This window comes from Triturus cristatus, chromosome 8 (genome assembly GCF_964204655.1).
Source record: "Triturus cristatus chromosome 8, aTriCri1.1, whole genome shotgun sequence".
NCBI classification, from domain to species: Eukaryota; Metazoa; Chordata; class Amphibia; order Caudata; family Salamandridae; genus Triturus; species Triturus cristatus.
The window spans coordinates 574,778,001-574,803,337 of record NC_140591.1 but is presented as its reverse complement, the minus strand read 5'-3'; positions in this window follow the sequence as shown (position 1 = coordinate 574,803,337).

Sequence of the window (25,337 nt, the reverse complement as noted above, 5' to 3'; positions counted from 1 at the left end):
TCGTAGCTGGCCTACGACACCGTGGTCAGCCGGAACTGCTTGGATTTGTTGTTCACGATGCAGTGATAGTCCCGTATGGAGCTATCAACTTCAAGGAACTGAAATTTAGGCCTATTTTTGTTTATTGATATTTCTCAGAACTAGGGTGGGTTCTTATTGTTTCTGGTCTTGTTTGCAAAGAGAAAATATTGGTTAATTTTTTTAAACTGGTGTGGTGTCATTTTGTAGTGTTTTCACTATATTACTGTTGGCTATGTGCAAATGCTTCTCACACTGCCTCTGAGATAAGTCCATGACTAGAAGGGAAGGTCCCTATTTGGACAAAGGTGCAAATCATCGCCAGCTAGAGACCCTCATTTCTAACAGTAACATATAAAAACATTTAAAAATTAATAAAAAATACATTTATAAATTAATAAATAAATAAATAATAATAATAATCAGAGACTAATTAATTAGTGGTGTACTAGGGTTCTATGTGAAACATATTGGGGGAGGCAAGGAGGTGCCGGGGAAAAAGGCTAAATAAAATGCATTTAATATAGAACGCTGTTCATAATATACATATACTACAATGATCCTCAAGCATAATATTAAACTGATATCAGGAAAAAGTAAAAAAAATGAACAAAAACAAAAAGGCATAACCCTCTTCTATCAATGTCCCTAAAACATGGCTTTGAAAGCTGAAACTATGGTTGGTGCATAAAATGGCAACAGGCCGCATGATCAACCAACAACAACAAGCAAGGAGGCATGACCACAACAAAGAATACATGCAGCCCTTTGGCAAAAGCACATTGGCTGGCTACACAAAATGGTCACTGGCCACATAGTCAAATAACAAAAGCAAACACCGAGGCATGGCCACTAAAAAGAATACATGCAGGCCTATGGCAAAAGTGCACTGGCTGGCAGCAAAAAATGGCCACCGACCATATGGTCAAACAGCAACAGCAAGCAAGGAGGCATGACCACAACAAGAAACACATGCATGTCTATGGCAAAAGCACACTGGCTGGCTGCACAAAATGGCCAACTACCACATGGTCATACAAAAACATTAATGGACGCAACAAAAAACACATGCAGGCCTATGGTCACTGACTACACAAAATTGCCCCTGACCACATGGCATGGAGAACAAAGACAAATGGTGGCCTATGGAATACACACACACAAACACACAATGACCAGACAAAGGAGGCATGGTAACACTGAAAAAACAATACCATTAATTCAGCAATGCCAAAAATCAAAATAAGGGAGCAATAAAAACACACATCCTCCCAAGGCATCAAATATTACTCCACCAAAATGCACTTGTTGAAGAAGGAAATGTGAAATACAAAAAATAAACCCAACATTTTTTATTTAATTCAATGTCATTCCTGCCTTAAATTATGTTTTGAAACAACACACACCACAGAAAAATGTGTTTCATGAGCCCATGGCTAATACTGGGCCTACTGGCCGGATGTTCTGTGATCAGACTAGGCCACATAGTCAAATACATGAATAGTGCAAATATAGCAAACAATGAGAACATTTACTGAACTGTTCAAACTTTTTATCTGTAGAAAAATTATAAAATTAATTGCGAATAAATAACTAGGCCCTTACTGAATGTGGAGTATACTATTAAAATGCAGTTTAGTAAATACTGAAAAAGCATAAACTTAAACAAACGTGTAAGTTTACCTTCTTTAATTCAGGCCCATAACGTGTCTTCCGAATTCACTAACAAAATCTAACCGTTTCCTCCTCCCGCTTCAGTTTTAGGATCAATTCAAAGGAATTTGACATATTTATAGACTGAGACTTTATAACTAAAGTAGATTCAAGGTGTTCTTGCAACACTCATGCACTTCTTAGCTCAGCTTTTGTCTACCTCTCTGACTAAGCAGTTTTATTTTTACGACACTGTCCACTGCAACCATCCGGAACACGAATATCCACTGAACCAAACATCATTCCAATTCAGTGTAGCCTTTTATAAAAACCAGCTGCCATTTTAAGAAAGTTCCCAGTGCATGCCCAATACCCTTCAACTCTTATTTTCATCAGCTGAGCACTGAAAACCTACATTGCTAATAGACACATATAAATTGACCTTCAAACTAACCTAATCTATTCCAGGTGTTATAGTTTATATCATAGCATTATATAAATTATATATAGTTGTTCCTTACCAAGTTTATGGGGATTGAACAAATATTTTACACTAGTCTACGCTTGTCCTAGGTGATATTAAAGCGCCAAATTCATCAATGTATTTGTGCACCTAACAATTGTGTAAAAAGATAATTACAATTTTTCTTTACCATTTCACAGAATTCCCACTGGTGAAAGGATTTGCTGAAAAGAAGATATTAGGGTTTTCAAAGTGACTGAATCTGCTCACAAAGGCAGTATTGCTGCCGTTCTAGAGTGGGGACATCCACAAAACATGGTGGTGTGCATTTCCAGTACATCAAAGTGTACTGTTACTCAAAAACATTTGGCAATAGTTTCCCAGCCTGCGATCAGATTTTCACTCTATTCAAGGGCAGAAGTAAGTATGTCTCAGGGTGGGAAACACAAGTGAATCTTACCAAAATTGTTGGGTATTTATGTAAAGGAATTGCACTAGAAGGAATTATCTTTCTAATGGACTTTGCACATGTTAATTTCAGTGGGCAAATACTTTTATACCTATGAGCACTACAGTAACTGTTTGACTGACATAGATTACTAGGACGATTGATGGAATTCTTTAAGACTTTGGGGTATATTTACAAGAATGTGTGATAACTACCGCAAGAGTAGCCTTACTCAACTCTTAACATTGCAGCCCATCGCGGGAAAATAACCCTGTGACAACGTGGAATTCACAACATGGCGGTACCATGCGATAGTCTGCCTAAACCGCGGACAATGTCCACGATACAACCACCTCGATGGAGATACAAACACAAACCACAACACGAAAAAACCTGCGATGGGCCAATGCGCAATGAGGAAATGAGCAATAAGCAGCACCAGGCCTGCAACACACACCTGGCAGGCGGCAAAAATAACCATAAAAGTAGAAAAAACACCCAAACACAAACTGACCAACACCCAAGCATCATAGAGGCAGCTGGAGCAGGCGCAGAGGACGAGCGCAACCCCACAAGCTCCCCAGACGACCAGCCCAGGACCTCGGGGACATGGAAGGGCAAGGACAAGAAGAAGAGGAAGACAAAGTTCAGTCCGCAGGCGAATAGGATCATAGTCAGGGAGGTGATGGAACACCATCAACAACTGTTTGTCACTTCCAACGTGTCATTGGGCACCAAAACTGGAATATGGCGGGAACTCGTGGACAAGGTGAATGCCGTCGGAGAGCACCAGAGGACAATGGACGAGGTCAAGAGGTGATGGAATGACATCAAGAGAAAGACCAAAGAGAAACTCGAAGCCAACCAGAAGGCAGCAATGCAGACTGGAGGTGGGGGCCCAGCGCCACAGCTCGTGCTCAATGACATGGAGGAGCTGGTGTTGACAGTCATCAGTGTGGATACTGTGGCCGGAGTCGGGGGACCGGACACTGCTCGGCAGGACACAACACAACCGCAACAGGGTGACCACCAGGTACTGGGGGGACGGGTGGAGATGGCCACGATGGCACACATGCACAATCAAGCAGAACACAGTGCACACCCTCAATGACTCTGGTCATCGCCCAGATCTATAGACTGTCACAATGTACAATGCCATGCTGTCTGAATGTCAACATGTACCATGCGGCTACGTACATGTGGACACATTTCACACACCATCTCCCCTTCACATTACAGGGCTCCCATCAACACCCCCTGCAAAACAGTCCCAGCCACTCTTCACTGATGACGAGGAGGACAACCCCAGCATCGACGCACAAGCCCTCCTAGACATCATTGACATCATCCCCAACTCACCTCCAGGATCAGGAATGGCCAGCTGCATTAAGGAGACCCCACTCACCACCCAAACCACCCAACAGGAGGCACCCACGGCCCCAGCAGTCTCCCAAGACCCCCAGGAACAACACACAGACTTCCAACTCCGTGCGCTGGAGTGCCAGAGGGAGACAGATGAGCAGGTGCGGGTGGGTTTCGACCTTATGGCCACCAAACTGGACGCCATCCATGGGTGTGTAGGCCCACTCCATGGTCTCCAACAAGCTCTGACTGATATTGCTGGAGTCCTGATGTGGAGAGAAGAACATCTGTCCGCTCAGAGGGGTACCAGCGATACCAGCCGTGAGCTGGCACACATGTGGAGGCTCATGGAGGAAGGGATGGCAGCCACCGCTGTACATCAGTGAAATGTAGCTGGGATCTACCATGCCCTGTCGATCATCATCATGGCATTGCTGCCACAAGGTGTGGTGCAGATTAATGCTGCTGCCCCCACACCATTCATATCTCTGCTCCCTGGTGTGCCATTTCCTCACAGTGCGGCAGACGTATCCACTCCAGCACCTGATGTGTCAGTGGCACACTGTGCCTCAGCCTGTACTGCAACACCCACAGGTGGGGCAGAGCACACATCCGGGGACAAGGACATGGATGGGTTTGTGATCAGGAGGCACAAGCATTCATTTCTGCCACCTGGCCTGTTTCTGCTTGGTGCAGCACATGGGCTCATGGCCGTCCAATGACCCCCGATACACTCCGATGCCTTGGACAGCAACATGGACTGCCATATCCTGTTTGATGACCAATGACACGCCGACAAGACTGCTGACTGTAGCCTTCCTCTTCCGCAGTACCTGTCATCCCCGGATGGACTCTAGCTGGCCCTCCATGGGCCCAAATTGTGTAGTGTACTCAGCATTGCTCTGTACCGCTCCAGCTGCAGAACTGCACTGGATGTGCAATAAACATCCAGTGACGCATTGCTGTGTCATGTCTTTCATCACTCATGTATGAATGTGTGGATGGATGTAGGGACAGTGATTTCCCTTGCGTCAATGATGCTCATCCTGTGGGATGCCGGTCAGAGGTTGCCACATTGCATATTGTGTACCGGGTCCCATGAACACTACAACAGGGACACACGCATCAGTCACTTCCATGTCCGGACATGGACTGAACCGCGCCCAGAGCCCACGAGTCATGTTTGCAGGCACTGTGCTGGTCTGGCGTACGACATGCCAGAGCCCTCCGCTTATGCTCTGAGGTGGGTCCCTCATTGCTACCCGTCACAGGCAAACACACTGGTGGTGTGCAGGTCACTGGTCTAGTTGTACGCATTTCACAGCCACTCCCAGAGGGCAGGATTGCATGCACACCACACCCATCCAGCACAGGCGTCACAGGCCATGTGACTCCACCAACATAAGGGGCCGACAAGTCACATTCCCCTTGCCGGTGTTGACTGGATGACGGACGCTCCATGGTTCTCAATCATAAAGGCCACATGAGTTGTTGCGCACAGGGTTAGTGGCACCCGAGGTCTGCGGCCGGCATGGGAGTACCACGACGTGGTGCTGACTGGCGTTGTACAGGGTTAGTGGCACCCGAGACCTTGCAGCCGGCATGGGCCTACCACCACGTTGCGCTGACTGGTGTTGCACAGGGTTAGTGGCACCCGGAGCATTGCAGCTGGCACAGGCACCCCACCACGGGATGGTGACTTTGAGTGCACTGAGTCAGTGGCACCTTAAGCTGCTGAGCGGGTGTGCAGCCTGCGATGATGCCCCATCCTGGCAGTTCAGACAGATCAGGTTTTGTGTGCCCTGCTGGACTGCAGCATAGGCCAGAGCCAGCGGGCAGCGTGGGCTTACCGCCACGTGGCATCGCTTCCGGGTTGCACTGGTCTGTCCTATGCCATGGAGTAATCAAGACCCAGCACCAAACGTGAGACCTGGTGGCCTGCGGAGTGGAGCTGCATGGTGTTGAGGGTGCCATGTCCGTGGGCCCCAGGCTTGTGGCTTGCAGTGGCACGTGGTGGGACCTCCTGTTTATGCACCGGTGGTGGTAGGTGAGCAGTGAGGCCTGGGTGTGCATGGGTGGGCATGCTCCGATGGGCGGTGGGAGGGGCTAGGGTGCCTCTGCCTGGGTGTGCATGGACAGGCATGCTCTGATGGGCGGCGGGGAAGGACTGGGGTGCCTCTGCCTGCGTGTGCATGGGCCAGCAGACGATGTTGTCTTTTGCAATTGTGTGTACTGTGCCAATCGTGTATCTAGACTCTGTTTCAGATGACGGGTCTGTCTCAGATTTGTGACCTGTTGTACTGCTATACATACTGGCAAGTGGTTGGAGACACACCGGTGGCAGCAGGAGAGCAGTGTGGCCTGGGTGTGCAGGGGCGACACTCTCTCTCTCTCTCCCTCTCTTCTTTTCTCTCTCCCCCTCTCTTCTTCTCTCTCTCTCTCCCTCTCTTCTTCTCTTTCTCTCTCTCTCTCCCACTCTCTTCTCTCTCTCTCTCTCTCTCTCTCTCTCTCTCCCCCTCTCTTCTTCTCTCTCTCTCCCCCTCTCTTCTTCTCTCTCTCTCTCTGTCCCCCTCTCTTCTTCTCTCTCTCCCACCCCTTCTCTTCCTATCTCTCTCTCTCCCTCTCTTCCTCTCTCTCTCCTTCACTCTCTCTCTGACCTTTGATGTGCGCAGGACACACCTTCTCATCATGAATTTTGTCTTGCAGGCTGTGACCTACGGATTTTCCCGAAGGGAGCCGTCATGTGTGTTCATTTCATGTTAGTGTTCATGTTAATAAAGTTTCATTTGTTGCTTTGAAAGTGAATGCATGATGCTCATTTTTGTGACGACACATGCATGTCACCAGTTGTGATTGCGCGACATCAAGCAGATTATTTTGTATGTGTTTAGGTGTAGCTGATGTGGCATGTCTTTTATTGGGGGGGTGCCAGGGAGGGGGTCATGGGGGTGGTGGAGGCAGGTGTTGTTGCACTTTCGGCCCTCCGGGCTGCATGTTCAGTTGCCCGGGTGCATCTGTTGCCCTTCCGATGTGGCTGTTGGCTGTGCTCCCTTTTGTGGTGCAGGCTGTGGTCCGACTTTGCACCAGGTCAGAGCAGGTGTTATTTTCCTGCTGCTAATACCCTTTATCACCTGTTTTGTATTCTTATCGCAGTTCGGTCATTGTGAATGTTGTGGAGTGGTGTGGTTGCGCCTTTTGGCATGGTAACGCCTCCTCTGCATCTCATTAGCGATAGTTGCGGGGGTCATCGGTGGTGAGGTTTTTTGTGGCTGCTATCGCGGGTAAACTGGTGATGTGAGCTGTTTGCACCGGCTTGTGAATGGGGAGGTAAATTTATCACGACTTTGGCTGCGCTAAAGTGCCATTAAATTGGAGATAGATCCTTGTGAATTTCCCCCTGTGTCATTTAAAATGAATATGTCATGTGTCTTTGTACATGTGATCTGTTACAAGTTTGTTTTTTACATATTTGCAGCCCTGAGTTAGCCTTTGTCAAGGTGAAATGCGTTGGTTGCGTCCTGGTTTTTTGGATGAAGAACCTGAATAAAAAAGATACATTTATACACACATTTGATTATTGCCTCTCTTTTTAGTGTAAAATGTTTCTAATGTATGGCCAATGAGCAACTGGCCGTTAGAGGTGGGCAATTGGGGTCTATGGATACAGTGACTACTCCAGGTAGTGCAGCATTGGGTCACCTTGCTGCTATAATTTGTTCAGTATAAGTCCATTTCTTACGTTTATTTTAACTGAGTCAGTGATCTCACCTGGATTGCTTCTCTGTGATATTTGCAAACACCTTTAATTTTCAAGTAGAATTAGTTCAGTGAATGACAAAATATGAATAATTCACATGCAGTTAGACATGCAGGTCGCTTTCTGTACTGTTTGGCTCAAATAAGCAGCCAGCCCAGGCAACTGGAAACTCCCAGTAAGGTTAGACTGGAAAATGCCAACTTTCTAAAAGTGGAATTTGTATAACAATAGTTTAAAATATGACTTCGGCATTAAAGAGGACATTAAATTACAATTTAAAAGATAGTAAGCAGTATTTTTCTTGCTGCTACAAATATGAAGTTAAGATTTAATAAATGTAACAATGGAGCCCAGCGATTCCCTATGGCAGGATCCATCCTTTCTACAGTAAAACCCGTTGTTGGGGATATTTCATATTAATTTCTAAGTGTTCTACTTTTAAATATCTCCACCATGCCGTTATGGGTGATACGGCCTACATACAGGTGATGTATTATTATTTAAAAGGAAGGTTTAGGCCTGCCAAATGGGACATTTTGCCAAGTCCGATTTCCAGTTTTTGAAACTTGCAAAGTGAGGTTACCTGTGTGCTGCTACGAGGCTTCATGCAGCCTGTACCCATACACACACAATTGCACACGTGTAACTAGCACAGTGCTCCTTATCCTAGCTGCATCGCATCAGCTTTATCTTAAAAGACAGACACTGGTGGTAAACATGCGCAGTTCAATTTACCATTAAATTACTATGAGTGAGACTCAGCTAGGGAGACTCATCCACAGTAAAGGCCGAAATACTGGGTGATCATAAAGCAAAAAATCTGGGTGTATTAAATGGGCGTACCCCATCAGCAACAACTTGTCTAACCGTGCAAGATACCCCTCTGCACTAAATTTGTTTTCCCTCAGCAAATACATTGTTTCTTAAAGGTCACTTTTTGCAGTGCAGGCAGAAGTATCCAGTGTTACCAGGAAAACAAAAGCAAAGTTGATAAATGTAAAGATCTACAAGGTCATTGTAACTTTCAAGATACCATTTAGGAAAATCATGCCAATTATATGAATCTGATGTCCTAAACAAGTTTTTCTGTTTCCAACCAAACATAACAGTATGGGTTTCTGTAACTACATCATTGTAAGCAAAGTAGGTATATGTTAGAGACCCACAATTTTGTATGTACTTGTACATTAGGTAGAGCTTATTATACAGGTATGACCTCAAGCTTTTTATGGTGCTGTTTACCTCCTTTCTAATTGTATGTGTGCTAAGGTATTATAGGCTTGTGCCTTTTCCTTTTTGATATATGAAGTGGAGTCTAGAAAAGTGGAAGAACTTTTAATTGAACGTGTTGGATTCCAAAATATATGGGTATAAATAGATTATTTTACATTTAGAGACTCCTCCTGTCTGAAGGGCACATAGGGCTACATGAATCAACATTAGGAATAGCGATTACCTAATTATGTTTTTCAGTGAATCGTAATTAGGTAATCGCTATTACTTATGTTTGAAACTCCAAGAGATTAATGTAGCGATTCCTAGGGGGTCACAAATTGACATACCTCATTAATATTAATGAGATAGGTCGCAATTTGTGACCCCCTAGGAATCACTAAAATCACGGAGATGGTGGCCTGCTAGGGTCATGATTGCTTTTCTCAATAAAGCAATCCTTTTTTTTAAATGCAGTCCATTTTTCTTAAAGGAAAATGAGTTGCATTGAAAAGAAAAAATCAAAAAGTTTTCTTTTCTTTTTTTAAGAGCAGGCAGTGGTCCGTGGGTCCACTGCCTGCTCTTAAGAAAAGTTTTCGCAACCCATTCCCAAAGGGGTTATCACCAACTTGAAGTTGGTGGTAAAATGTGAATGTTTTGCGACTTTATTTATTGTCACAAAACAATCACACATACCTCTGCAATTCTGTATTTGGAAGGGACACCTTAAACACGCCCCTTCCAGGTTACCGAATCACAAAATAGGATTTGACACTTAGGAAAAGCAGGCTTATTCTTCAAATCAGACTGTTTGCGAATGCAAAATAAGTTCATACATGTGACCCATATATCCTTTCTCTGTTGAACCATATCAGTCCCACAATAGATTTTGCTTCATTGAAAGGCCCATACAAACAATGGATTGATACACCAGTTCCTAACTTAGCAAACATTACATAGAAGATCATAGAAGATCACTGGGGCAGTATCAATGTTAGTCATAATTAGGAATCTGTTGAAAGATATGTTTTTTTACTTGGATACGTAGTAAAACCTGATAGCCACTGGATAAAAATGAAGTTGATTGGAATCTTTACAAGGTAAAAATAAAGGAATTCAATTCCTGAAGTAAAATTGAATGATTATAATGAAATGTAACTAAGGTTATTTTCCCTGTATTTCCAAGTTCGACATTTAGGATTTCTCAGTCTGTTTTATTATATATTTTTGCCAGACACACCATGGTGCTGTGGATCGGCTGCAGTTTAAACGAAAGGCAGTGATGCATGGCAAGGAAAAGTGCCTTGGCCATGTAGGAAAAGCCTACTTCAAATGCAAAATACTCCTTGGCAACTAACTCTTCTTTTACAACAAATAAAATACAACAAATATCAACTAAGGGCACATATAAAAATAACCGGAGGCACATGAGAGGAAATATCAAATATGATACATTTATTATTAAAAGATTTGATAGTCAGAAAATACTACAAAAATAAATAAATATCTCATCTATCAGAAAAAATACATCAGAATAATACAGGTTTCAATTATTTCGGTAATGCAATCTCTCATACCCTCTCATAAATCCACATTAAACATAAAAAAATAGGGATAAAAAGTAACTTGGATAACCAAACACATGTGTCAAACATTATAAGTACATCTAATAGTGAAAAAGAGAAATATCCAACTGTTTTGCTTTGCACAAGTTTCAGCATAACATTATTTTTCATACAATTTGAAACAGTGGCTAATAAATAATATATTTTCTTTCAAATAATATATTTTCTTTCTATGTGGATTTTGGCACACCATCTCTTTCAGGAAGCCACAGGGTTTATGAATTCTGCTGCAATTGCTTTCGGATAAACAGATGGAAGGGGCAGCTGTAGGAGGGACCAGCCTCCGCAAACCTAAACAACAAAGGGATACCCCAAAGATGCTTCTATCTCTGTTCAGTGCAGGAAATGTGAGGACCAGCCTCTTTGGGCCATGCCTAAATTGGAGCCACAATGCACAAACTTGTTATTTTAGTCTTTTTCCTACATGTTAAGAGGTATCGCAAACATGTGTGGCCAGAGTGCTTCTCGGTCTATAAATGGTAATCTGTTGGTTTGGATGTGGAACTCACTCCGATACGAAGCGTTTTCATAACTGTCAGATGTTTTGATGTCCGAAAGTTCTGAGGATGCCTTGTATCCGTGTGATGACGTATTGGTCGATGACTGCGAAACCGCACCATCTGAACTACAGCAGCCTGGCACCGGCAACCGTGACGTAATGGTGTTGGCGGTCTGCTGAAAACGAACCTGTAAGATTACTCTCCATGGAACACGAGGGTAAATATCATCACCGGTATCGACTGCTTCAGCGTAGACACTGGATCCCGCTCCATGTGGGTGACCCACTGTCCGGCACTGCCCACAGTGTTGGCCTGAGACATCCGAAGACTGGACTGGAACTGTAAGTGGTATAACTACCTGTTACACCACACAATTGTTTTTCTCCACAGGTGAATATGAATTGCTGTGAAATTTGCACGCTCAAACTTCTGAAACCTGAAAAGTATCTTTAATGTGAACCGTACTTACTGTAAGGCGAAGACCTTGGTCTTAAAACTAAAATGTAAGCAAAGTGTAATTTTCTTAAATTGGTTTAGATCTCCATCTTGAGTTGTGTGTCCATTATTGATCACTGTTGTGCAATAAATGTCTTACACTCCTATGTGTTAGGCCTAAGACTACTCACCCACACTACCACTAATAGAGCACTTTTGGTTTTACCATTAGCCCTCTACTCCTTTGGAGAACCCCTGGACTCTGTGCGTGGTATTACTACCTAGTGGCAATATCATATACAGAACCAGCTTCTTACATTGGTGGCTTTACCATTTGCTATACAACTTGATCGATAAGTCGTTTCACTGAGGAAATCCCAAAATTGTCTTTCGAATAGAATTGTTTTCTATTTTTTTCCAAAATCGTTTAAAAAATAGTGTTAGGGCCTTGGTTAAGTCACCCACTGTTTTTAGAAACTTAAAATACTTTAATGAAGTTAGGCCTTAGAAATGCTTAGAGATCTTTTAGAATCTCTAATAAAACTCCATTTACTTTAAACACCATGACTGATACTGCATTGACCAGCCAGGAGCTCAGCCTGGGTCGCTATGCACATCTTAAAGTTCCTGAACATAAAGATTTGTGCAAAGCATGGAAAATTGCCATGGGGCCAAAACCCCATAAAGCCCATCTCTAGCGATTGCTGGCAGAAAATGACAAGGCCCTGGCAAACAGAACTCCCCCCACTGGGGAGGAAGTATTAGAAGAAGATGAGGAGCTAGATGGGGAAGCCCCCGACTCCGTCACTGTCCCCTCAGATAACAACATCACTGGTTGAAGTGACCCCAGTAGTGTCCCAGATAAGGTAGATACTGGAGATGCAGAACTTCAGAAACTGGCCACGAGGATAGTTCTAGAAGCTAAACTCCTAGCCATAGAAAAAGAAAGAGCTTGGATGGGCCAAGGTCTTATTTCTGGTGGCCGCAAAATAATAAATAGGGATGTAAACTTCGTTGAATTTAAATCCCCAAAGGGTTGTCCCTAAATATTTTGAGGGTGATGATATCGCTACGTGGTCCATTGCATTCAAGAGAGCCTATCTTAGTAGAGAGGTCCACAGGAAGCTATGGAGTGCAATCCTGTGGGGAATGTTCTCAGGAAAGTGCAGGGACAGACTCCGGATACTCAATAAAAAAGGTGCTACATGCTATGACTTAATGAATGATACCCTTATTGAGGGCTTTGGATTTTGCACTGAGGAATATAGAATCAAGATTAGGGAGGCCAAGAAAGCCCAAGGCCAATCCTGAGTAGATTTTGTAGATTACTCAGTAAAACACTGGGAGGGTGGTTGAGTGGTAACAATATACATGATTATGAAAGGCTGTCTAATTAACTTATGCAGGAACACCTTTTTACTAATTGTTACCAAGAGAAACTGCATCAATTCCTGGTAGACCTAGGTCCACTTTCTCCTCAAGAATTGGGGAAGAAGGCAGACCACTGGGTCAAAACAAGGGTCACCAAAACTTACACTGGTGGGGGAGACCAAAAGAAAGAGGCCAAAAAGCACCCATAAGGGAAAGAGGGTAACCCTAAAAATAATGAAGAGTCTTCTACAGGCCCCAAAAAGCTTGCTCAGGAGGGTGGGCCCAGGGTATCTACACAGTCTAAGGGTGGATTCCTGGTAAGAACTGGAATCTTAACAAGGCTTGGTGTCATGATTGTAAAGTACTAGGATATTGAACTGGAGATCTTAGCTGTAAAACAAAGAAAAATGCCTCTAGTCCACCTGCAGTACCTGCAGTTGCTAATATTCAGATAGGATCCCAGGTGTGGCCTGGCCATGTCAGTAACCCCACTGAGGCAACATTATTCGTTGAGGGAGAGGTAGATGTAGTCTGTGCCTCCTGGTCAGATAACATGGACAAATATAGACAAATTCCCAAGAATAATGGGTCAAGGATAGAGGTCTTGAGTGATACTGGGTCTAGTGTCATAATGGTGACCCAACAGCCAATTCACTGCAATCAGTAGCTGATTGGAAGGTCCTATCTAGTCACACATGCTAACAATGTTACCACAGTCCATCCCATGGCTATGGTCACTTTGGACTGTGGGGAGTAGTTGGAGAAAAATAAGTGGTTTTGTCCCCTGATGTTCCTGTAGATTGTCTGCTTGGAAATGACTTGGAGACTTCTTCTTGAACTGAAGTTGAACTAAGGACCCATGCCAGGGTCCTCAAGTCAGTGGCAAGGCAGGAGTCCAGCGAAAGACTTCCTTAATTCAACTTTCAGTGGTTGGGGTATCCTTTAAAAGGGTAGGGGTCAACATTGTTGTTCCCCTGGACCCTCCAACAGCCTCAGGGAACAAATATATTCTGGTAGTAGTGTATCATGTCACCAGGTACCCTGAAGCTATCCCCCTAAGGGCCACCACTGCTCCAGTGGTGGAAAATACCTCCTTGGTGTATTTAGCAGGGTTGGTTTCACAAAGGAGGTGGTGTCAAACAGAGGTACAAACTTAATGTCTGCATACCTAAAACACATATGGGATATGTGTGGAGTGATTTACAGATTCACCACAACCTACAATCCTCAAACCAATGGCCTGGTGGGGAGATTCAACCAGCCATTGGAAGGAATGATTGGTGGTCTCCTTGAACAACTCAGAAGGAGATGGGATGTCCTACTTCCATGCCTGCTGTTTTACTACAGGAAAGTGCCACAGAAAGGAGTAGGGTTTTCACCCTTTAAATGTTTATTTGGGTACCCAGTTAGAGGTCCCCTGAGTCTAGTGACCGAAGGTTGGGAAAAGCCTCTCAAAGGGCCAAAACAAGACACAGTGGAATATGCGCTTGGCCTTCATTCCAGGATGGCTGAGTAAATGGTGAAAGCAAACCAAACATTCAGGCAAGCCAAGAAATGACAAATCTGTGGTATGACTAAAAGGCTGCTCTGGTAGAATTGAAACTAGGGCAGAAGGTAAGGGTATGGGAGCCTGTGGCCCTAGGGGCCAATACAAGTGCAGTGGGCCATACACTCTCCTTGAAAAAACACAAGATGTCACCTATCTGGGAGACCTTTGCAGTTGTGAACACCCCAAAAGGGTGATACATGTCAACCGCCTGAAGCCCTACTATGACAGAGCTGACATGTCTATGCTCACGGTCACAGATTAGGGACAGTAAAATGAGAATGAACCTCTCCCTGATTTCCTCTCCAGCAATCCCCAAGATGGGTATGTGGATGGAGTGGTCTTTTTGGGAACCCTCACTGCCCAACAGCAAGCTGACTGTAGGCTATTCTTACGTCAGTATGCTGAGCTCTTCTCTCTGACCCCTGGTCAGACTAGCTTGTGTGCCCATGATGGGGACACTGGTGACAGCCTACCTGTCAAAAACAACATTTACCGGCAGTCTGATAGTGTCAGAGAGAACATCCCAGCTGCAGTTAGCAAGATTCTGGAATTGGGTGTCATTGAACCCTCAGAGAGCCCCTGGGCAAGCCCAGTTGTCTTATTCCCCAAACCTCACTCCAAGGGCGAAAAGAAATAAACGAGGATTTGTGTGGAGTATAGGGGTTTCACTGCTGTGACAAAAAAACTGATGCACACCCAATCCCCAGAGCAGATGATCTAATTGACAGGTTAGGGGCAGCCAGATATCTTAGTATATTTGATCTCACATCTGGGTACTGGCAGATAGGACAGACCCGTGGAGCAAAAGAAAAATTAACAATCTCCAGCACAAATGGGCACTTCCAGCTTACTGTGATGCCCTTTCGATTAAAGAGTGCCCCTGCCACCTTCCAACGGTTGGTGAACAAACTCCTTGTGGGCTGGTATACTTTAGGGCAGCCTATCTTGACCATATTGTTGTCTACAGCACCACCTGTCAGGATCACCTGATCCACCTTAGCAAGGTCCTTGAGGCTCTGAGAAGTGCAGGCATCACTATCAAGGCAATTAAGTTCCAGATAGCGCAGGAAAATTTGTTTACTTGGGTCACCTGGTAGTTGAAGGCCAAGTTCAGCCACTCCAACCGAAGATCCAGACAATTCTGGACTGCGCAGCTCCAACCAGCCAGACCCAAGTCAGGGCATTCCTTTGATTGACTGAGTACTATAGGATGTTTGTGAAGGACTATGGGTCCATAGTGACTCCCCTCAAAGAACTTACCTCCAAAAGGATGCCAAAGAAAGAAAACTGGGCTTTTGACACTCTGAAGGATGCAATCTTCTCTGCCACAGTCCTGAAAGCTCCAAACTATACCAAGCAGTTCATTGTGCAGACAGGTTTATTTTTCTCTTTAAAAAGTTGTATATAGAGTGAAAAAGACCCGTGAGGGTGTCAGAGCGCTTTACAATAGATAGAGAAGGAGAGGCTTATCCAGTAACTAGGCAATTGAAAAGATACAAGAGGGGGAAAACTTTAGGCCAACAGAACCAGGGGTTGATCATAAATAGTTAAATACTATACAAGGGTGAGGCAAAAGTGTCAGAGCGGGCATAGAGACTTAAGGATCAAGATTAAGTGAAGCAATTTATAAATCATCGGGTGGAGGAAGCAAGACTATCAAACAACATGGTAAATATGAAAAACATAGAAGAAGTAACTCACTGAACCCACATACCAAAATACTATCATAGAAGTCATGTAATAAACAAGGGTGAGGAGGACAAGTCTTAGAGTGCTTGTAGGGCGATTGGGTTTTAGGACAAGAATTTGTTCATCAATAGCTCTTTAACTTGCTTTTTGAAGGATGCACTTGAAGGGTTCATCCTTATTTCTGGAGGGAAGGGAGTTCCAAATTCCTGGGGTGAAACCAGAGAAAGCTCGATTACACATTTTCTTTTATGGAATTTCTGTGGTTCCAGCAATAAAGTGCTGGGTCATCTGAAGGGTCTAGAACCTCCAGATAGCACAGGATTTTGTGAAAGAAAAACGGGGTGATGAATCGTAAGGCTTTATGGGTCATGCAGGCAATTTTTTGTTGTATCCTTGTTTCATATTGTTAGAATTGGGGGTCTCTAGTTGGCAATGGTTTGCCCCTTTGCCCATGTAGGGACTCTTGCTTCTAGTCAGGGTAAAGGGGTAAGCCCTTAGACAACCCCTGATCACCCATTTGGTAGCTTGGCACGAGTAAACAGGCTTATATCAGAGGCAGTATGTAAAGCATGTGTGCACACATACAGTGAAAACACTACAAATGGGCACCATACTAGTTTAGAAAAATAAGTAATCTTTATCTAAAACAAACAAGACCAAAATGACAAAAATCCAACTTACCGTTATCAAGATATGACTTTTAAAAGGTAAAAACAGTTCTATCCATAGGAAACTATAGATGCAACACTTTCCACACAAAGTACCTTGGATGCGTCAAAATCATAAATAAAAACAGCCGCAGTGAAGATGATGTGTTGGTTCCTTATGCACAGGGAAGGTGTTTTGTGGGTTCCTTGCACCAGGGGAGGTGCGTCCGTTCCTTACTGCCACGCAGGGCAGGTGATGCATCACTGTCTTACTAAAGAGGACGTGATGTGTCAGTTTCTTACTGTGCGGGTAGGTGATACTTTGGTGACAGAAGCCAGATTGAAAATGGTCAAGTAGTTAGAATTGTTCGTTGTGGTTACATAGCTGGACATGAACGCATTTCTATATGAGCTTTGGCAGAGTCGGAATATTAGAGACTGGGTGGAAGTTGTGTAGGACAGTGTGATCAACAGTAAATGTTTTAAGAATAGGGGTGACCTGTCCAGCCTTCAGACAGTCTGTGATAGAACCTTGAAGCAATGAGGCATTAACTATCTTGGTTTAATTTCATTGGCAACCGGTCACTAAAGTGGTTAGATTGTCTCAATGATGTAAGGGTTTTTAGAATGGCGTTTTCATCCAAAGTTTTGAATAAGCTCCAAGAGGCCTTGTTCTTGGAGGAATTAACTGGAGTGACTAAAGGCACCAAAGGTTGAAGCAGCTGGGGGCTGAAAGGTGGTAAAATCAGTAGGTGCTCCATTGCAGTCCACAGATTATGTTCCATCTTTGTTGTCATTTCAACGAAGAAGGTAGCAAAATCTTCGTCATTTAGCTGTGGACCAGATCGCAAAGAAGAGAGATTGAGTTGGATGTTTGATTAAAGCTTAACAATTTCAAACATGCCTCTGAGCATGGGATAGGTGCAGTCCTAGCCCAAATAAATGATGAGGGACATGACCAACCTGTTGCTTTTATAAACAGAAGACTACTCCCTAGAGACAGTGTTGGAGTGCTATAGAGAGGGAAGCATTTGTAGTGGTCTGGGCCCTGAAGAAGTTGTGGCCATTGTTGTTTGGCACCCACTTCCTAGTTCAGACAGACCACAGGCCTCTCAGGTGGTTACAAAAGATGAAACGTGAGAACCTCAAACTGTTAAGGTGGTTCATATCCCTACAGGGAATGGACTTCACACTGGAACACAACCTGGGACTGCCCATGCCAATGCAGATGGCCTTTCCAGGTTCTTCCACTTAGAAGAGGAAGACTCTCCAGGGGAAGGTTAGTTTCATCCTCTTTCATTTTGGGGGAGGGGGGGTCTTGTGAGAAAGTGCCTATTTTTATTGTTAGCCCACCACCTTTTGCCTGGGCGTGATGTTGTTTCGAATGTAATGCACAGGGTCCCTGCCAACCAGGTCCCACATGCCAGTGCTTCTTCCATAAAACAAACCCCCAATTGGTACTTCTGACCCCTGTAAGTCCCTGGTACTGGTATTCTGGGTACATAGGGCCTGGGAGCTGAAGAGGGTCCCTTGGGACCACCTCACTGGGACCAAGTTCCTGCCCTCGCAGCCTGCATGCCCCTGTGAGGGAGAAAATGAGAAAGCCAACCTGACAACCTGCCCGGGTGCCATGCCAGCTAGCACTGCCTGACTGCCTAGGTAAATCACCTCTCTAGCAGGCCTCACAGCCCTAAGGCAGAGTGCAATTTACTATAGGTGAGGGTATATCTGCATGAGCAGAGGTGCCCCTACAAAATTGGGCACCATTCCTAATATTGTAAGTGCCAGTGAATCCATATGGGCTGGGAACTTGACAAGTCGAGTCCCACAGCACCATAATTGCTCCTCTGAATATTAGAGTGTTTGGTACCAAGCTACACCTCTCAAAAAATCCACACTGATGCCAGTGTGGGATTTATTGCACCCTGCACCCAGAGAAAACCTCAGAGGTGCCCCTGAATCCCTACCAACCCTGGTGTGACCTCTGACCAGCTGTAGACAGCCAGCCACCACCAGACATGTTTCTGGACCCCTGGGTAGAGAGCCTCTGCTCTCTGATACCAGACACAATGCACATCCTGGGCAGAAGTGTCTTGCCTCCTGCCCCAGGATGGGCCAGTGCTCGAAGAAGGAAGCTTCAAAGGCCTGTTGCGTAACGTAACCCCCAGCCTCTGCTACTAGCAATAGATGACAGCCCCTGGTTTACACCACCACATTGGGCAGAAAAACAGGATGGCAAAATTAAAAAAGATAGGAGGTGTGGCCACCTTTGCCAACCCCACCCCTAAGGTAGGGGAAGTGAGGTGAAGCACAGCTTTCAGCCCCCATCATCTCGAAGATGGGGGGACCCTTCCAGTCAGGGCTAGGTCTATGGCCCCTCCCACAGTAGGGTGGCATAATAGAGGATTTAGTCACCCCAGATAAGGTGCCTATTGGCCCTACCTGCTACTCCCCTAAAACGCTTCCTACATTTAGCATTTAGGTGGCACCCCCAGACCTGGTTCTCAGATTCAGCATGCCAAAGAGGAAGAAGGAAGAAGACCGTTGGGGACCAGGAACTGAACTGCTGCAGACATCCCTGGCAAGAACCTCACCAGCTTCAGCCAGTTTGATCACTAGACCTGCTGTTCTTCAAGAAACTCTGCAAGGTCTGTAAAAAGCCCCGTGAACCATTCAACCTCCACTAAAGTGCCAAGAACCTCCCTTCAGGCTAGAGTCTCTAGTCCCCGTCATCTGCCATTACCAAAACCACAGCGGAGAGGACTGACCGTTGTGGCGACATGACTCACTGCTACCAAAGAACTATATGACCGCAGTGGTAGAGGACCAGCACTTGTGTCAACTTGACTCTATCCGGTCAGAAGAACAACCCGCAGCAGGGCGGCCTTCACGACCTTTAGGGACCCTCTTGGACCCACGACCTGAGCTGTGCCCTGCCATGTGCATGATAGCCCATACCCTCCTGCAAGTGGTCCTGTCAATCTCCACCTCCCCCCTACGCCCAACTGCGACCTCCCTGTGACGGTCAGATGACAGTGCAACCCCACCATCCGAACTGCAACAGCCTGCCGTCAGTGACCACAACGGTAACTGTGTTGGCAGCCTACTGAAAATCAACCCGCACCATTACACTCCACGGACCGCAAGAGCAAATATCAACAGCAGTATCAACCAGCTCAGCATAAATACTGGATCCCGCCCCTTATGGGTGACCCCCAGCACTGCCCGCAGTATTGGCCTCAAACACCCGAACACTGGACGTGACCTGTAAGTGGCATACGTACCTGATACACCAACCAATTGTTTTCATCCACAAACGAATATTTAACTGCTAAGAAATTTGCACTGTCAAACTTGTGAAACCCGAAAAGTATTTTCATGTGAACTATACTTACCATAAGGCGAAGACCTTGTTTATTTTTAATTGAAATATATGTTTAAAAATGTAAAAATATAATTAAATAAATGTAGAAAAATGCCATATTTGTTTTTATTACATAACAAAATGCAATTACTAATAATATCGCGAACATGCTAATATTTCTAAACACCAGCAATACTAATTAAATACAAGAAACTACTTCTACAACATACAAAAACTATTTTCAAAATGTGTGTTCGCACTAATATTATACAATCAAATATTCACACTACAGCATAAACATTTTTTTAAAGTATTTGGATAGTAAAGTGGTGAGATTTACTATTCCTACTCCAATCTACACCAATTTGTGGAAGGTGTTGGAGACTAAAGGGGTGACATTTAATATTAAATTACAAAAAGGGGGGACAAAATGGGGCTATTTCTGTTCTCAGGGGAGCGGGAGGTCCAGCAGGAGAAGATGCCCCTGGGGTATACAAGCTCAAAAAGGTAGTTTCCGCTGTTCCTCAAAGTTGAAAGAGGGGAGAAGAGTCAGGTGGAAGGCTAGAACCAATTGTATCCACTTTGTATTGGAAATTGGTAATCCATTTGTCGGATAATAATGCCCTCACACACCCTTGCAGGTGTCATGCTTCATCATATGGGCTAGCTCCTCGTCGGGCCGGCGGTGCAATGCCCGACGGGCTCCCTTTATAAGGGGCACTTTGTCGGAGATCTTCAATCCGACAGCCGTATGGTGAAGTGCGGGTGAGGGGGCCTAAGTGGTGTAGATGTGGCTAAGTGGTATAAAACAGGGTTAGAGTGCCAGCTGGGAATCAATTTTATTCTTGGGGCCTCCTTCCCTGATTAAAAACGTGAAAATGTGGCACTCAACGGAGTATAATGTCTCATGTGTGAGTGAACTAAAAAATGGTCAACATGTTTCTCGCTATGAGTGTGTGTACTCGCGATTCTTCAGGACCTAAGAAAAGCACTATCTACAAAGGAATAGAAATAATAACAGTATTCTAAACTGGGTCGTGTCACGCCAGTTGGTGACTTTTATTGAAGTACCTGTCAGTGTCTGGTATTACCTGTAAAGGAAATGATGCCAGTTAGAGTAGGACACCGTTGACACATTGGTACAGAAAAATAGCCAAAAGGTGACTCTTCAACCATGCTAAAGGTAAAAACTTTGGTGGTTTCCTAAAGCAAAGAATTGCAACTGGACAAATACATTGGTGATGTGTCCCAATGGTGAACTAGAAGTGGCTATTCACCTGTGTGGACGATATAAAAATGCAGTAGGAAATACTCGAGAAAGGACTTACCCTATTTGGTATCAGTTAAGACAGCAGCAGTACTCGGTGGGTGTACATAGGGCTAGAATTTCTCATAAAGTAGAACTGCACACGAGACCAAATAATGATATGGGTAAAACAACAATTAAAAGCAGGCACTAACTAAGGCAGTACAGTTGTGGTCTAATGTATTAATGTATTAGCAAGCATATCCCTTAGGGGTAAGAAATATATATATATCGAGGTAACAATAGCGATGTAAAGGCAGTCATCCTGTAAGGTATAACAATCGCATCTAATATGTAAAGAAACATCACAATTCAAAGGTTGTAGGCATAGAGTGTTTTAACCTGGCGTCCGTGGAATTGCAAAGTAGACTACGCTTAAAGGCAGTTGGCTGGAGAGACCCCTCATGTATGTATGTGGTACGAGCTGTGCGTCATGTGGCCGCACAGTGATCCTACGCAGAGGATCATTGGATGGGTGGAAGCCGGTGTTGCAAATGCCCGAAGACAAGTCCTGTAAGCCCCACATCGCTAAGCGGCAAGAGCTGAGCCGTCGCAAGTTAATATGAAGGGTCACCGAAGGAGGTTGTGACCGATCGGGTGGACTGGGATGAATAAAAATATATTCAGAAGTGGCGCGAGCTACTAATTGAAGACCTAAGTGCGCCGGCGTTCTTAAGTCAAATACTAGGAGGGGAAGGGAAGGGAAAGCAGGTCTCAGAGAAAGTGAGGCTAGAAGTTAGCGGTATTATAATTAGGGCGTAAATCTACTTACATTTCGTGCCGCTCATGTCAGCCGTATTGACCTACCCTCTCCACCGAGTCCGGAAGGTGACTAGTGCATCAGAATGGTGGGACTAAAAAGAGGAAATCGAAGTCAGGTGACTATGGGCGGGGGTGGAGGTGGAACTGTGGTAGAATGGCGGCCATCATGGATAGGGATGTGATCTCGATCAGTAGACCAGGAAAGTTTGTGAATGTGGCGGCCATCTTAAAACGGAGGGTTAAACACTAGCTGTATAGTCACAGTTGCATAATGGCTGGGAAAACCAGTAGAAAGATGGCTACTTTTGAAGCACTTAGTGTGATTCTTGGAGGTACTACTCGGGAGGACAATGTAGGTGGTACATATCGGGTCCGGAAATGTATGCCAATATAATGTAGTAAAGGTCTCATACTGGGACTGTAGCCTCATCCAACATGGGGGTCATACTCCTGGTACAGTGTAGAATAGCTCAGGTTTTTATCGAGCTCCAAGGGATATCATCGTTGAGGCCCCCAGTGTTAGAGGATAAACGGTGTATCCATCTCTGCTCTCTTGCGAAAAGGCTCGATTTGGTAAGAAGGGGATTGGCTTCTAAAATAAGCCATTTTACCGAGTCCGGTGAGTGTCCCTTCTCGTGAAAATGAGCATAAAGTTTGGTGTTGTTTTTGTGGCACCGGAAACTACTGCGATGCTCAGTAATACGCAATTTGATAGGGCGAGTCGTCATCCCCACATAGTAAAGATCGCAAGGACAGATAAGCAGGTAAATGCAGTTTGGTGTGTTACAATTTGTGTGGGTCCTCAATTCCCAAACAAAAGTGCTGTTCAGTGTGACTGTTTTGTGTACTGAAGTAAAGGTACAAGCACTACATGTGCCACAAGGGTGGTGTCCCTTCACAGGTGGTAGTTGCCAGAGTGTGCGTTGTAGGGACTTGATCTCAGGTTTAGGCCTTGTGCGTATGAGCATATCCTTAATGTTTTTGGATCGCTTATATGCAAAGCGTGGTGTTTCAAGGTGTAAAGTTCCTGTATTAAGGATATCCCAGTGTTTCTTTAACACGCGAGTCAATTGTGTGGAAACCGGTGTAAAGGTAGTGACACAAGTTAGTGTTGTCGAAACACTTGGCTCATTTCTATGTTCCAGGAGTCCTTCTCTATTGTTGTTGCGGGCACGTTTATTAGACAGAGTGATGCTCCTCTGTGGGTAGTTTCTCGCTTTCAGGTTCTGGGCCAGGATTGCTGATTCACTTTTGTATGAATCTAAAGTGCTGCAATTTCTCCTAACTCTTAGAAATTGCCCAAAGGGCAAATTTTCTCTGAGTGATCTGGGATGGTGACTCTGGAAGTGCAACAGGCTATTACGGTCAGTCGCCTTCCTGTACATGGTTGTTGAGAAGTGACCCTGTGTCAACTTAATGGTTAAATCAAGGAAGGCAATCTGTGTTGGAGACGCAGTTATAGTGAACTGTAAGTAGGGATTCAGGTTATTTATCCATGTAAAAAACTCAGTGTAGCTCACGCGGTCTCCTGTCCAAAAGATGAGAATGTCGTCGATAAAGCGCTTCCATAGGCGGATGTTATCGCGATATGGATTGGTGTCACAGAAGATGTGTTCCCCCTCAAAGGAAGCCATATACAAACAAGCTACACTAGGAGCAAAGGTACTCCCCATGGAAGTACCTTGTGTCTGGTGATAGAGTTTGCCCTTGAACTCGAAAAAGTTTTCAGTTAGTGCTAGTGTAGCACAGGCTGTGATGAAGGATGGAGGGGTAAGAGACTCCCAAGGGGTTGCAATCAAAACCTCCTCTATAACCTCCAGTGTGGCCCTTTGGGGGATGTTCGTGTAAAGGGCCACAACGTCAAGGGTAATGAGGAAGTTGATGTCATCAGTCCCCTGAATCTGGTCAAGTAGGCGTAATACATCAGTTGTGTCCTGTATGTATGACGGGGCATCTTTAACCAAGGGTTGCAAGAAATAGTCGCAGAATTGCGAAAGGGGTTCGAGGATGGAATCAATGCCTGACACTATGGGACGACCTGGTACTGGTGTGACCCCCTTATGGATTTTAGGTAAGACGTAAAAGTAGGGGGTTTTAGGTTCTTTCTTAATTAGAAAGGAAGCCTCATTCTCACTAAGCCATCCTTGGCTTTCGGCTGAATCTACCAGGCTGGTAATGGATTTTTTCAGGCGTTCTGTAGGATTTTTGGAAATCGGAGTATAGTATTTCCTATCCCCCAACTGTCGTAGGCATTCAGTGTCATAATCTGTTGTATTCATTATGACAGTGGCCCCACCCTTGTCGGCTTGTTTGATGGTGATACTCGGGTCATTGGCCAATGTCTCAATAGCCAGTCTTTCTTTGTTGCTGATGTTATTGAAAATTTGGCGTCCTTGAATTGTTTTCACTTCCTTAAGAACTGCCTGTTCGTAAGTCAGGACTTCATTTGGTACCATCCCCGCATGTGGGGTGAAAGTAGAAGGATTACGAAGACCTGAATCCGTCTCGGGTATCCTTGTTTTTCCTTCAAAGAAAAATCTTAGGCGGATCTTGCGAAAAAATTGGTGTAATTCGCAGATCTGCATGAATGGATCAACTCTGGGGGTAGGGACAAAACCTAGTCCTTTTTGGAGGACGTCATCTTCTGTCTGTGTCAATTGCCTGGACGACAAATTCACGACTAGGTTTGTTTCTTGTTGAAGTGGCTCCTGGTCTCCATCCCTCGTTGGGGAGGTTCTTCCCACTGTACTCTTTTCCGCTTAGCGATGTGGGGCTTACAGGACTTGTCTTCGGGCATTTGCAACACCGGCTTCCACCCATCCAATGATCCTCTGCGTAGGATCACTGTGCGGCCACACGACGCACAGCTCGTACCACATACATACATGAGGGGTCTCTCCAGCCAACTGCCTTTAAGCGTAGTCTACTTTGCAATTCCACGGACGCCAGGTTAAAACACTCTATGCCTACAACCTTTGAATTGTGATGTTTCTTTACATATTGGATGCGATTGTTATACCTTACAGGATGACTGCCTTTACATCGCTATTGTTACCTCGATATATATATATTTCTTACCCCTAAGGGATATGCTTGCTAATACATTAATACATTAGACCACAACTGTACTGCCTTACTTAGTGCCTGCTTTTAATTGTTGTTTTACCCATATCATT